The sequence below is a fragment of the Carlito syrichta genome, unplaced genomic scaffold (genome assembly GCF_000164805.1).
Source record: "Carlito syrichta isolate Samal-C Ts95f unplaced genomic scaffold, Tarsius_syrichta-2.0.1 Scaffold305265, whole genome shotgun sequence".
Classification (NCBI taxonomy): Eukaryota; Metazoa; Chordata; class Mammalia; order Primates; family Tarsiidae; genus Carlito; species Carlito syrichta.
In genome coordinates, this window is record NW_007249361.1 from 469,715 (window position 1) to 485,046 (window position 15,332).

The window sequence follows — 15,332 nt, forward strand, 5'->3', positions numbered from 1 at the left end:
TGCACAGACTTTGAATTAACACTTTTTTTGTGACGTGGGAGATAAAATTAACATTTGTCTACCTTAGTTTTTTCATATGTATAATAAGATTAAGAATAATGCCTCCTTCAGAGTTTTTGAAATGGTTAAACCAAATGTTATGCATAAAATGGGAGAATATTTATATAGTACTGCTTCTTTGCTAATGCTACATAAACAGTTCCAGAATATTCCTGTAATGAAAAAGCCATTATGAAGCTGGTATACTAAAAGCATATTTTTCAAAAAGCATCATAGAAAAGTTTCAGCTCAGATGCACATATGAATCTGAATGTATATTAATTGCTAGAAAATTAAATTTAACAACATATTAAAGGAGATAACCATCTTGATTAAAGAATAATTCAGGAATAAAGGATAGCTTAATATTATGAATGTTATCAATATAATATTCTATGTTACTGTACCCAATATGAAAAAGTTAATTATCTCAAAATGATCTGAAAGGGCATACTAAAATTTTGATATCAATTTCTGTTTAAAATCTTAGGAAACTTTTAAGTAGTTAATGATACATATTAATTAATATGACTGAGAATATAAATCTTAAATCAAAAGTCTGATTCATACTGAATGGTTTAGTATTAAAATTATTTCCATAAAAATAAAGGCTAAAACAAGGATATATACCATGAGTATTGTTACATTATAACATGAAAGAGGAGATAGTCTTTTAGAAACTATAATTGTTGTTATTGGAGATGCTCTGCTCATATACCTAGAAAATACAAAATTATACTTTAAACCTCAGAATCAATGAAAGTGTAGGGCAGCAAGGTGACAATGGTTCTGCTAGGGAAGTATAGCAATTCCCTTTTACTAAGGAGTTTCTATGAACCAGGCACTGAGCTACACAGCTTTTGCAAAGAACCATTTCATAAATGACAAAAATGGTCCCTCAGGTTCTGGTATTCAAGGTCAGATGTGACTAACTCCGAAGCTTGTGCTCTTGGGCACAGTACTTTCTCTGCACAGCAGACGTGCAAATGTGAGTTGCTTTCCTGTACACCAGCACTCACAATACATCTTCAAATAGTGTATGGGACTGAAAGCAAGAAACAACTTTAACTACTTCAGCATAGAGAGGCAGATCTAAATAAATGGCAAAACATAGAATGTTCTTATATGTTCTTATAGTAAAAGATTTATTGTAGTAAATATGGTATTTGTTTCTCATTATGTTACAGGTTTAATGTAATTACAGAATTAAAAATAGCATTTTTCAAAGACATACAAAATTATTTTAAAGTCTAGGAGCAAGGGCAAACATGAAAAAAATACTAAGCAATTTTTCAACTTGAAGAAAGATGAACATACTCAACAGATGATTTAAGCCAGCTTCAAATTTTTAATACTTAAAATAATGTTTACTGGCACAAGAACAAGAATATAAACCAATAGAACAGAGACCTCTTAAATAAACTTGATATTCCCAAGACTCTAACAGATTATAAAAGAAGACAGTCAAATCAATTGGAAACATATTTTATTAAATATGTAGTTAGTAAATAAATTAGTTATTTAGAAAAAAATCTAAGCATTACCCTCTTCTCATACCATGCATCAAGGTAAATTATAGATTAAAATCTTAACAGTTGTACTAAATTAAAATATTTTTTAAAAAAGATAGGTGACTATTTACCCTATTTGAAATGGTAAAGAAGCGCTTCCTAAAGATAAAAGGAATGGGGAAATATTAGTGAAGACACTGAATATATTTGACTGCATATAATTTTAAAACTTTTCTATATCAAAAAGTAATGAACAAACTTAGAAGGTGAATTTAAAACAGTGTTCATATAATGAAAATAATGCAGTTGCTTCAGAATTAAGGTACATGACTTCTCTTTTAGAGAATACCATGTCATATGACAGCTGTATCCTCAGCAGAAGCTTTGTAGTCCACACACTAACTCCAACAGGTTTGTTTTCTTATAACATCCCTCCATGTTGGTTTAATATTGAGCACAATATCAACTTTAAGTCAATAAAAGCAACTCTGTGCTGCTCTGCCTTAAACTAGACATAGATTTTAAAAGTTTTTTGAGCAACGGATGGAAAAAAGCTGATAACTACAAGCAAAACTCTTAAAAGTGAGTTTGTAGAAACATGCGAAGTGAAGCAATGGTGAACTGTTTTGATTATCAAGTTGATAAAATATTTAAAGGCAATATTGTATTCAAAGATGGTGGTGAGAGAGAGAATGTTATACTCTACTGTGGTATTGTAAACTGGTAAACATTGCAAAGGAACTATTAAAATTACTCCCCGTGTGCCAAGTGGATGTCATTTTGAGATGTTACTTATTTGTGTTAGATCCTCTATATTCCTTATCCTTAGTATATTTGCTTATTTTTCTGGAACTTAGTTTGAGAACTTCCTAAAATAGTCTAAGCACTCTGAGAAATTTTAGATACGATTTTCAGTCATGTATATTTAAAATGTTTTTATTTGATCTTCATATTGAATAATTTTATTGGTTACATATAAAGTTCTACATTGAAAAAATTTTAAATAAGTATTTTAAGGGCAATATTTCAATTTCTTCTGTCAGTTATTGGGAAATCTGATCTCAACTATTAGCTGCTTTTTGTTTAATACATATACACACATATATGCACATATATACAACCATATATGTTTTGTATGTACTCATATATACATACACATATACAAATATATATTTACATATATATAAAATTTCCCCCCTTTGCATATCCTTTTAGTAGGATCTGCTCTTTATCCCTCATAATCTGGTTTTCATGATGAGAACTTTCCTTTCAATTTCTTGTTCCACTCTCAGCTCTTTTCTATCTGGAAGTTTTACTTTTAGGTTTGGGAATGTTTTTGGTGTTGTTTATTGTCATTTTCTTCTTTATTTTGTCCATTATTTCATTTAATCATTCTCTAATTTGTTTTGTTTCTTTTTTTTTTTTTTTTGAGTTGGCGTCTTCTCAGTTGCCCAGACTGGAGTGCAGTGGCCGCTCCCGGCCACCTCAGCCTCGACCTACTGGGCTCCGGCGATCCTTCTGCCTCAGCCTTCCAAGTAGCTGGAACTACAGGCGCGCACTACCACACCCAGCTATTTTTTTTTTTTTTATTTATTGTAGAGATGAGGTCTCACCAAGTTGCCCAGGCGCGTCTCGAACCCACGGGCTCAGGCAATCCATTCACCTCAGACTCCCAAAGTGCAGAATTATAGACTGTGCCACCGAGCCCGGCTTTGTTTTGTTTCTCCTACTTGAATCTTGCTTTCTCTTTTGGAATGTTTCTTTGACAATACTTGTATGTTTTTAAATTAGTCATTATGTTTTAACTTTCTACTTTTCAATAGTTTCTTTAACTTTTTATTTACAATTGACACAATAATTGTATATGGATTACTGATTATGTTTTAATACACATAGATATTGTGTACTGATCAAATAAGGATAATTACCATATTCTTCACTTTAAACATTAATCATTTCTTTGTGGTAATAGCAATCAAAATCTTTTCTTCTATCTATCTTGAAATAAACACGGCACTGTTATTTGCTATCGTCACCTTTCTGTGTAACGGAACACAAGAACTTATTCTTCCCATCTATCTGTGACTTTGTACCCATTGACCAGCCCCAGGTCTCCCTCCCCAATTTCCTCTTGTCTTCAGCAGCCATTTTTCCACTCTCTAAGTCTACAAAGCCAACTTGTTTAGATTCCGTAAGAGTGAGGGCATGTGGTTTGTCTTCTTGTGCCTGACTTATTTCACTTAAGATGTTTCTCTCCAAGTTCAGACGTGTTGCTTCAAATGCCAGGATTTCATTCTGTTTTTTGGCTGAATAGTATTCCATCATATCTATGTACCTATATACGACATATGTATATATAGAACATATGTATATATATAACATAGATATCTTTATTCGTTTTGCCGTAGGTAACCAATTAGGTTGATTTCATCTCTTGACTACTGTGACTCATGCAGCAATGAACAGGGGAGTGCAGAGCTCTCTCTCTTTGACATACTGATTTCATTTCCGTTGATAGTTTTTTAATTGCATCTTTATCTTTTGAATGCAGTGCCTTCTGTTACTCTCTCTGAAGATATTAACTGTTTTTGTTTTTTTCCTTTCTATTTTCCTTTAATTCTTATATGCTCTGCATATCCCCTGGATCACTATTCATTTATTTTGAGGATTTTTTTTGGTCTCTTTAACTCATGCAGAAAACATTCTGATATGTCTGGGGATTTGAGACTCCTTCTACATTCATTTTTAAGTATGAGATACTAATACGCTGATTGGAAACTCTGAGTGTGAGAGTGAAGTTTACCAGCCAGAGCACTTTGCTGCAGAGAGAACCAAGTGGTGCATTGTTCTCCCTACTGAGGCTAACAAATGTGTCTTGAGGTCTCTTCTCTGAGGATAGCCAGTTTCTCAGAAGAGTATTCAAGTCTCCTAACGTGGAAGCATATGACTTTCTATAAAGAAGGGAGGGAGGATGGGTGGTGGCCCTAGCATCCAGCGTGCAGACTTCCATTTAATTTTCCAGCTCTCATCTTCCATCTCAGTCACAACCTTTGCCTGTTGTGATAGCTGGCACATTTCTGCCCTCAAAACAAAATTCTGGTCTCCAGTGGGCCCCTGGAAACTTGACTGCATGGAGTGGGAAGGGCACTGGGGTCCAGTTGGCTTGACATGCCATCCTCAGACAGTGCTCCACCGTGCAGCCCTGCAACCCACAGCACCCTCCGCCCCGGTCTTCAGCTGCCTTTCTGAAAGCTCCAAACGGTGGATGATCTTACTCAATCTACTTTTCGTCTTCCAAAGCTTCTCATCGTAGGTGGGATTTTTAGGAAGAAGTTTATGTGTTGGTGACTCTGCCATGTTTAACCAAATTCTGTGTTATGTTTAATAGAGTTTTTAAAAATCCCTTGGAAATGTAAACATAGGAACCTTAATTTCTTAGAGATTCAATGTGTCATATATTTTAAAAGTAAAATTTCTGCCATTCACAAATTCAAGCTCAGTATTTACAAATAGCTGTGGAAAAGAATTTTCATGAAATACCATTGTCTTAATAAGAATGTAATATACGAATATATGTTTGTACACTTGTATGTTTCAGTGTGGGTGTATAGACCTACACACAATTGACATTGGTAAGCTAATAGTAAATGTCATCATGCAAAAAAAAGTACCATCAGAATTTAGGGTTTCAGGTTCTTTTAGCCCTTTGTATCATTACCATATAACAGAAACCTTTGTATCTTTCTTTAATGAAGTTTCCTTTCCATTATATACACAAGTTAGCCTCATTGGATTGTCCTCCTTTTCTTCTGCACGGTTTTGAAATTTTCAGAGGAGAGCAACGACAGGAAGTCTGAGGGGTTAGTAACACCACCAGGTATCTCAGTATAATTGCATCACTGAGCTGTGACTTTCCAAATCTGGAAATTGAGTTAAGAACACTAGGAACATTTAACAAGCTTGACTTAGTCAAGTGCTAGCATATCATCAACAATGATTGGGCATCTTTTCCCCTGTCCACTCACCTCTGCAGTTTCTGGTTGTTCTGCCCTGAATTGTAATATGATAAAAGGGCAGTCAAAGAGTAACAACATCTTTTAAACACTGGAATCTCAAAATACTGCCTCGTTATAGACTGGCACATGACTTCTGTTTTTTTGGTACTTTCTTACCTGAGATGAAGCCACTGAGACTTTCATTAGCATTACTGGGAGCTAGGCATTGCTCATGACAGAGGGGAGACATCTGTGAATAGGGAAAATGTTAAGCCACAATCAGAAAGAAATTTGTTGTTTTTTATAATCTTTGCATTTCCTAGAACAGACTGAGTCATGAGATGAAATGACAGTAAACACTTACATGGCACATTAGTCAGAGTTAGTCACATAAGGTGAACTGGAAAATCACAAAATAAATACATAGACTAGGACTGCCAAAGAAAAAGAGCTAAAGATGGAAGAATGCTCAGAAACAGAAATGAGGAAGTATGGCATGAAGTAAGGAGAACAGAAAGGGAGGGATTGACAGTGAGATTGGTGGCATAACCAGAAATCACGTATGCCCTGTATGGATTTGGAGTTTTATTCTAATTTTTAAGATAGTTATACAATATGACTTTTATTCCTGAAAGAAAGGTCATGGTGGCTATTATGTGGCAGACCCACTTTAAGGCCTAAGCATAGAGGCAGGAAAATTATGGTGAAGGCAAATGCAGGAATGTAAACAAGCCACGACGGTGGCTTAGACAGTGTGGTAGTCATGGAGGAGGTAGAAGAGCGTGGATGTGGCGTTCAGGGTATGTTTTATAGAAAGGTCAGTGGGAGAGACTGCTGGGTTGGATGAGGGGAACGAGAGAAAGGGGAGAGGCCAAGCCTCTTAATGAACAACGGTACTGCCTAAAGTGAACTCTAGAAAGGAGCAGCCTCAGAGCAGGAATGTGGGGAGGAATGACAGTCATTTTTGTATGTGTTGGATTAAGATGTCCATGAGACGTCCAAGTGAAGATGCACACTAGCTGGTTGGCAGATTCTGAAGTTCAAGGAGAAGAAATAACTGAATACATAGATTGAGCATTCATACCATAAATAGTGCATGATATTAAAAAATCATGGAGCCTGAAACAAACTAGGAGATGTATACAGAAAAGAATAGAAGGCAGCTGACTTCCTCACATGTCATACGCAGGAAAAGCATAACATCCAGCAGTGGGAGCTGAGAGGAGGAAAACCAGGAAAGGCATGATGAGGAAGTACTAGGTGACGTCCAGGCATATGCTGTGCACTGAGAAGAAAGGATCCAGCTCATCAGGGAAGGGATTCAAGGAAGGTTCCTGAACAGAGAAGTGACTCAGATAAATTTATCTTCAAAGTTTTAGGCTTATCATTGTCAAACTACATTTATGCCTCTTAGCACCTAAATCTTGCCCCTTTGGAAGTGTTTGCATTATTGTAGAAAATACATGTTATATATACTCAACTCAAGTCATACTTCCAGGTTTCTAAAGACACTTTAACATAACTATAGTCATTCTGTGTGGCAAATGCTTGTAAGAATGATTGCCTAGACTGTATAGATAAGGAAAATAAGGTTAACAGAGCTCCCCAAAGACTAATAGGAGCAGCAAGATGAGGAGAGGAACCCCCCCTCCTATATCCTGGGTCCCTATTCTTCTTACTCATCCACCTATTGCAGGAGAAAATTTGGTGACTGTAAAGGAGCAGACTTAAGAACATTCTGTCGTAACTCCTTGGAGGAGGAGTCACTTTTCATGGGAAGGACCAGGGAAGGCTGTAGGGATGGCAGCATTTTAACCAGAACTTGAGGAAAGGAAAGAATTACAGTATAGTGGTCATCTGGCCATAGCATCCAGTGTCCTGAAGGTTCTGTCCCAGTACCATCTACAACTTTACCTTGTGTCATTTCCTACAGTTACATGAAGCCATGATCCAACATGCTGAGACCTCACGTTTCTACCTAATGCCAATGCTCACTCTTAACACCCTACCAGCAGAATCTACACACACACACTGCTCCGTCGGGTGGATAGGCATTCCTACCTTTGAAACTGCCCTTCTGTGGGTGGCCAAGACTCAGTCTGGTGCTTTCCTTATACTTCCAAGGTCATTAGAGTCTTTCTCTGGAGGTCATGCATCCTGTGCATCTCTCTGTTGTGTTTATACTGAATCTTAATTTCTTGTCTTTCTTCCTTAGACTGTGAACTTCAGGGGACCAGGGACTTGCCTGTCATAGAGTTGAAATCTAGTTTCATGCGCTGGGGAGCAGTGCTCAGTGGCACTGGTCACTCCTTGACCCCCATGGAGTCTCTTTCACTGTAGCACCACACAGTAAATGCTCAATGTATTTTTTCTATTATTTTTATTATCTTTATGAATGAGTATATAGACTATTGCTCCTATTGTTGCAAGTTCCTTGTACTTTGGTGAATATTGCTGAACTGATATTTATTTTAATTTTGTTTATTCTTTAAAGTGTAAGCTTTTAAAGCAAATATTGCCTTGACTTTATGGTATATGAAATCTCCTATTATCACAATGGGCATCAAAGTAAACTGACTAGGATAACAATAATTTATAGTCTTTTGCTTTCTTCAAAGAGTAAATATTTCTTTCAAGTTTATCTCTAAAATTCAACAGGAAAATTGAAGTGATATCTTGTGAACATCTTGAGATACACACACACACACACACACACACACACATTAATGAAATGTATATATTTCATTAAACATGCTTTGTCCTTGGAAAATTATTACTAAATTATTTTGTTTCTGAATTGTACAAAAACCAAGAAACTTGGGGGCTGCAGGGTTTCAAACAATGCAAGTAACATATCAGACAAGCAAGACACTTGCATTTTAATATGTGTGAATTCATGCAAGAAAGAGAGTGGGATTGAGAGAGCTGAATAAATGTCTTACAAAAAAGCAATAAACACACAAAATTCCCCAGAAAATGACTGTGGTAATTCAATCATATATTGACAAGATCTATATTCCTCAATAAATGCAGAAAGACCTTCCAATTAATAAATAGCTCACCCTCTTCCTCAACCTCCCCCTACACTGTGTAAAACCTGTGGCAGGTAAGCACACAAAAGCAATGATCTCTACTCTAAGGGTTCAACTGCCATTTTGCAGTCAATGTGGAGGTAACTGTCCTGTATTAGTGAGTGGTGCTTGGTAAGAGGGCGTTGTTGCATTGGGTAAAAATGAAGAGCTCTGCTGTACCTGGACCTTGACCATGCCCATGCAGTAAGTGTTGGCTTCCGGCACTCCTCCTTTGCACAAACTTCAGGGTCAGAAATCATTTTCATATTTATGTTTCATACTTAGATTCCTGCATTAGCCTCCCTTTCTAATCTAACTGGAGAAGAAAGTATTTTCAGAGTCAGAAAGACAAGGGTCAGAAAAGAGTTTCAACCTTGGCCTTGTTGGACCTTTGGCAAACCATATTTTGAGTAACACAGGTTAAAAAATTGTACTTCTAAAATTTATCTCTTCACTGGAGACAATCAGAAAATTTGACTTAAAACAGAATTTAATTTTGAAAATTTTATGATCATAATGTTATAAGAGCCATCTACAAGTTGGTTGAAGTAACTATTTTGCATTTTATGAAAGGAAGCATCCCACATTCCAGTCTTCATTTTTGTTTTGTAGGACTACATGTAGAATGTCTTTGTTTCTGATTCCCCTGGGTAGCTTTAGGGTGGCAAGTTTTGCACATTGATTTTTAGCTCAAATATAATTCTACAATTAATTGCAGCTCTTCTCTAAAACTGATGTAGGAAGAGTGCACTTAGTTTGTTTTAGAAAACTGAAACTAAAGACTAGTAATAGGCCACATTCTATTTATCTGAATGCAGAAACATCTTATAATCAGTAAGTTCAAGTTTCTAGAGGTTAGATATTCTAAAGAAGTCATTTTTGTAAGTCCCGTCAGAGAGAAATGAAATAGCTTGTAGTAACATATCTTTGCCCAGTCAAAAAAAAAAAAAAAAAGCTTGAAATGGGTGAAGATTACTATGTCATTAATCTACTTAAAGATTAACCTTTTAAACAGCCAAGATTTGTAATATACTTGTTCTTATTCAAAGTTCAATTGTGTTCAGGACCATTGAAAATTTTGTGATTGAATATATGTAATCATAGTATATAGAGATTTCAAAGTAACTCGAGGGATTGAACAAAGTTTTCTGGTAGTTAATCATCAGTGAAGACCCTTAATCTTTGCTTTAAATACAGACAAGACTAGTGATAATGATCTCATTAATGCCTTATTAAGGTTATCTATTTTAGTATTTGTCAGGAGATTTCAGATGAAAATGAACTCCGTAACATGTTTAGGAGAAGTTGTTTATCATTTACTCTGCAAAAAGACACACCATAGCTGATGAACTGTTGTGTAAAGAAAGATTCAATCTAGAACAACAGATTGTACTTCTAGCTAATCCCAGCACATCCTAAAACTAGCTTCCACTTGCTTGTTCTCTCAGCCATGTGTGTCTGTTTTTATGCTTTTGGTCAGCAAATAATTTTAAAATGTCAAAAAACTTAGAGAAAAAGTAGAGAAAAAAATAAATAAGACTGTGAGTTGTGTTTTCCTAGAACTTGACTGAGTGTCGGATCAAACTGTACCTTTCACAGGTGTTTAGAACTCGTGTTTTTAAAAGTCAAAAATGTGCTTGTTTGCCTTGGACAAAATCTGTTGCCCCAAGTTCAAATTGCAGGAGAATTGCAGAAAAATAAAATAAAATCTTTCAAAGAGAGGCTGGCGATTATCTTATGGTACTGGTTTGCTCTAAACAGGAACTCTGTGATATGAGAGCAAGTGACATCTAGTTTATTGATATAAAAATGTTACAGGGAGAAGAACGCAGCGAGTGTCAGGTCATAAACAACATGCATGGGGTCAGTTATTCAACCATGGAGATTCTTTCACTGCAATAGGTGACTGGTCATAAGCGACATCCTTGGGGTCAGCCAAAAAGGGCCTTTCACTCGGACGTGATGATCCAGCATTTCATCCAGTGGGAGAATGGGGAATACGGTGATCTTAGGATTTGGTGAGGAGAAAGCATCAGAAAGTGGAGAAAAAATGGAAAACAATCTGTGTATTTATACCCTCATAATTTGTTCTCTGCATTATTTTACTCTGCATTAGTAAAATGGCTGCTTTAGCAAGGCTTTCACAATATAATACCCTACAGAGTAAGGAGCATATGCAGATACCTGAGAAAATACTGAATTTGAAGCAGCATCTCTCTTTGATCTTTATTGCCATTTTGCCTCCAATGCACATTACCTCTTCTAAAGTGACATCTGAGGCTTTGATACGTATCACCGTATCTGGTTGGTCTCTAAACCCTAAGGAACCCACTTACTTAACGTTTTTTTCTGAGCTGGTCCTTTTTGTCTAACTCCACGAAATTATATCTGATTGAAAACACTGAGATAAACTCCTACCTGATTTTGCTTCTTTCCTCTCCTATCTCCTACTCATCGTCTACATGACACCCGATTTTCTCTTATTTTCAAGCTCCTTATGAATGATGCCCACAGGCTTAACCCTGAGAACCTTCCTGTCCTGGGTCCCCCCCTGCCTGTGCCCTGCTCTGCAGTGCTCCAGTCAGAGGAAGTACCCCACTTTCAAACACACCACGCCCCCACAGGCCTGTCTCTTTTCCTGAGAAATCTTGGTTTCCTTCAATATACAAACTCACCTTCGCTGAGAATTCTCTAGCTGGGTTAAATGCTTCTGTGGTGGCCGTCCACATACTTTCAGTGTGCTTCTGCCAAAGAGCTTATCATTTTGTGGGGTTATTATTCATTTGCATTTCTCTTCATAGTTTGAAAGTTCTTTCAGCACAGAAATGCTCTCTCGGTCATTTTCTAAATCTCCCATCAGCAAAATCCCTGGTCTGTAGTAGTGGGGGCTCAATAAACACCAGGGAATGAACAAAAGAGGCAGGTATTAAGTAAAGAGCAGAAATCTCTCTGCCTAAACTTGCTCAAACTCTGTAAGCACTTGCAAGGGTATTTATGTAACTAACTTCCCTTCAAATGTCCAGATAAGGCAAAGCTGGCTCTTGAAGAACTTAACTAGTCAAAGTTTATCTCTGTTCCTCTCACTTTTACTTCCTCTTTCGGCAGAGAGATTCCAGTGTCCACATGGCCTTTCTTCATCTGAGCAAACATTTGTCTCCCAAACCCTACTCTTAGGTAGCAATCACTTAGAAACCAAAACTTTTCTGGCCTTACACTGGCAGCAGAGCTTGCCAGCCCTCCTAGTCTGCAGAGCGTGGGTCCGTGCTAATGAGGCATGATGTAAATGGCTTGGGTAGTGAATGTTCCCAGAAGAGAGATGGGCATTTTAATTAGATTCTTCTAGAGATCTGTGATTTAATCCAAAGGAATACTTTGGATAGGAGAAACATCAGCACTTGCTTCAGACATTGCACAGGCACAGGCTTGGAAAGGGAAAGTGTCAAAGTTCCATAGTCTGTAGGCATTCTACTGGGCCATCATGGTACCTCTCAGTAACACGATGGCCACAGTCCTTCCTTGGAGAAGACTGACCCCATTTACTTAGTCATCTAGTAGGGGAGGGTTTAGTGATTCGAAGACCTTCTTTTCTACTTTTCTTTCCCCCTTCCTTCCTTTAACATAGGTGGAGTGCTTACTGTGATAAGTAGAGCACTCTACTGGAATGAAGAAGTGAAGGAAACATACGTAGCTCCAGTCCTCTGTATAACCAGATAATTGCAATTGTGCCAAGTGGTATGAATGGAACCATCAGTTGAATGATCACCTACCTCCAGCATTTCAATGTAATGTTCAGAGTTAGTGTTTGTACACTATTTTGTATGTGGCTCACACACTACAATTTTTGCAGATTGAGGGTCAGATAATGGCTATTTATATCCAAATATAAGGTAACTCTGAATATAAGGCAGTTCTCCTTTTTCCAGTGAAAAGATTGAAAAAAAACCCAGCAGTGCTTCAGCCAACTTGAATGAATAAATTTTATGAATGTGAATAAAATTTTCAAATACCTGTCAATAACACTTAGTAGCTCACATAAATAAAACACAAGTAACAATAAAATTGCATTTTGTATAAAATAATAGTTAATTTGGAAATAACCTTTTCTCATGTTTATTTCATGAGCAGTTTTATTTAAACTCATACACACACACATCATCGATAACAATGATTTCTCATCAGTGTAGTGACTCTTAGTTCTCCAGTATAGTTTTCCCAAAGACATGTTTACTTCCTTTCCAGCTATTGGAGCTAATAAGGGCATGATTTCTAGAGAGGTATCCATTGGATCTCGGCATGAGCTGTCTCAGCAGTGGCTCAAGCAGGCCCTGGTGCTCCCTCAACTCATCACTCCAGAAGACACAGGCTATAAACATTGGTGACATTCACATGGTGCTAATTCTTCAGGCATTTTGGAGGTAAAAGCTGTGGTGCCAGGCCGCCTCCACTTTGATTTCAAAGGATGCTTCAGATAGCCTGAGGGCCTGAGTAGAGACTTGTTACAGACCCAGGGCCACCACAAAGAGCCCCCACTAGGGCAGTACGCAGCAGACATGTAAGAGTGTGACCACCATTGGTAGACCCACTTTGATATTGTCTGATAGAACCATGGGAGTAGGGTGGCCTCTAAGACCACAGGACTGTGGGGCCACTGGTGTGTGACCCAAGCCTGGGAGAACTGCAGGCTTGAGACTGCAACCAGGGAGAGCTTCTGGGTAGATTGAGCCCAGCCATGCTGCAGGGGTGGAGTTACCTGAGGTCTTGGGGACCCTCCCCTGCTCCAGTGTGTCCAAGACGTGGAACTCGGAGCCAAAGAATATAATGCTCCATCCTTAAGATCTAATTCTTCTTCTCTGTTGGGGTTTACACTCTCTTGGGATCAGCTATCCTTCTTTCTGGCCTATTTCTTACATTTGGAATGAGAATATCTGCCCTATGCCTGTCCTACTTTTGAACTTTGGAAGTAGGTAACTTGTTTGATTTCCCGGGCTGATGGGAATTTTTCCCAGAATGAATTGTGCCTTGAGTTTCACCCATATGTGATTTAGATGAGACTCTGGACTTTGGATGCTAGTTGGTGCTAGGATGACTTAAGACTTTTGGGGCCATGGGGATGGAATGACCATATTTTGCATGTAAGAAGCACATGAATTTGGGATACTGGGGTGAAATGTCATGATTTGAATGTTTCTCCATAAAGCATGTTGGAAACTTAATTCCAATGCAACAGTGTTGAGGCGGGACCTTAAAGAAGTGCTCAGGCCCTGCGGCTCCACCCTTGTGAATGAAGTAATGGCCATTGTAAAAAGGCTTGAGGCTGTGAATTCCATCTCCTGCTCTCACATGCCTGCAACACCTCTGCATTCTTCCACGGGATGATACTGCAAGAAGGCCCTCATCAGAAGTGGGCTGTTGACCTTGAACTTCTCAGCCTCTAGGAATGTGAGGCATGATTCTCTGTTCATTAAGAATTACCCAGTCTGCGGTATTCTGTGATAGATGCATAAAACAGATGAAGACACCAAGGAGCGAGGACTCTGAATTGCAGGACACAGCAGTCATTTGTTTCACCACTGTTAATGCTCCTAGATTGGCCTGACAAGCCCTGTGCACTCTGTCCATGATACTTTTCCTAACTGCTGAGCATTCTGAGCACATCTGGCTGGTTTCCATTGTGCAACCAGTGCTCTCCCTTGACGTGATGACCCAAGTGAATGTTGCTGCCTATTATTAATACCTTTCCATACTCAGAAGGACAAATGACACCTTCTATACTGTAGATGTCTCTGAAATTTGTATTGTATTAAAAATATTATTAGCTAATTCTTGTGAAACTTAAAGTTTCTTTATTTCTGGATATCTCTATTTTATCTCAAAAATCCAATATTCAACAATAATGTTATTCTTTAGTATTATTTGTCTAAATTCATATGACTTTAAAAGTATTTTTACTTTGACTTACACACTATATTACCTTTCTCAGTAAAAATGCTGTAAAATATATCTGATATGGAGGTTTCATTTATAAAATTCTGAGTGAAGGAACCAAACTTAGACTACAATAGAGAATGGGATTTTCTTAGAAAATGTATTGTCTGAATAGAGAATACCAAAATGTTCTAGCTTATTAGTAGACAGGTTACATGTTGAAACTGAGCATGTTAGTAAGAGACCTGGATGATTAAAAAAATGTTTTTATAAAGTTAATCAGATTAAAAGATCACACCTCAATCAGTATTAATATAAAAACTATACATAATAGAAAATAGATAAGATCGTACATCACAGTGACACAAATTCTGCCATGCTAAATCCCCAGAAGTGGCTGATAAAAACAAATGTTGTTCTTAGTTTTTGAAGGATATAGTACACCTGAATGTTAAAAGACTTTGATTCAATTAAGTATCCATTAAACATGTATTTGTAAGAGCCGACCATATGCCAAGAGCTGTTCTAACCTCTGAGTCTGGGGTGTTGAACAGGAGGTGGAGTGGGAGGAGAGAACACACAATGAATAGGGAGCATCTCAAATACTCCCAACTATTGTGGAAAGAACAAAACCCCGTGATATGTCCTGGTAGAGAGAGGAGAGGCAGAGCTTTAGATGGGGGCTCAGGGCAGGTGTCTCCAAGAAACGCCATTTGAGCTGAGACATGTGTGATAAAAAGTGCCAAACATGCAATAATGTGGACACTTGGAACATGAGGCATAGGGAAAAG

The 15,332-nt window shown here is 37.6% G+C and overlaps 1 long non-coding RNA gene across 1 annotated transcript in view; it reads right to left on the reverse strand.

Annotated features, from left to right (window-relative positions):
• Positions 1-15,095, reverse strand: part of LOC110595929 — a 35,298-nt gene extending 20,203 nt beyond the window's left edge. Inside the window, exon 1 of the long non-coding RNA XR_002482165.1 lies at positions 15,049-15,095. This is a non-coding gene — a long non-coding RNA (uncharacterized LOC110595929). The remainder of the gene's footprint in view (positions 1-15,048) is intronic.
• Between the last annotated feature and the right edge of the window lie 237 nt (positions 15,096-15,332).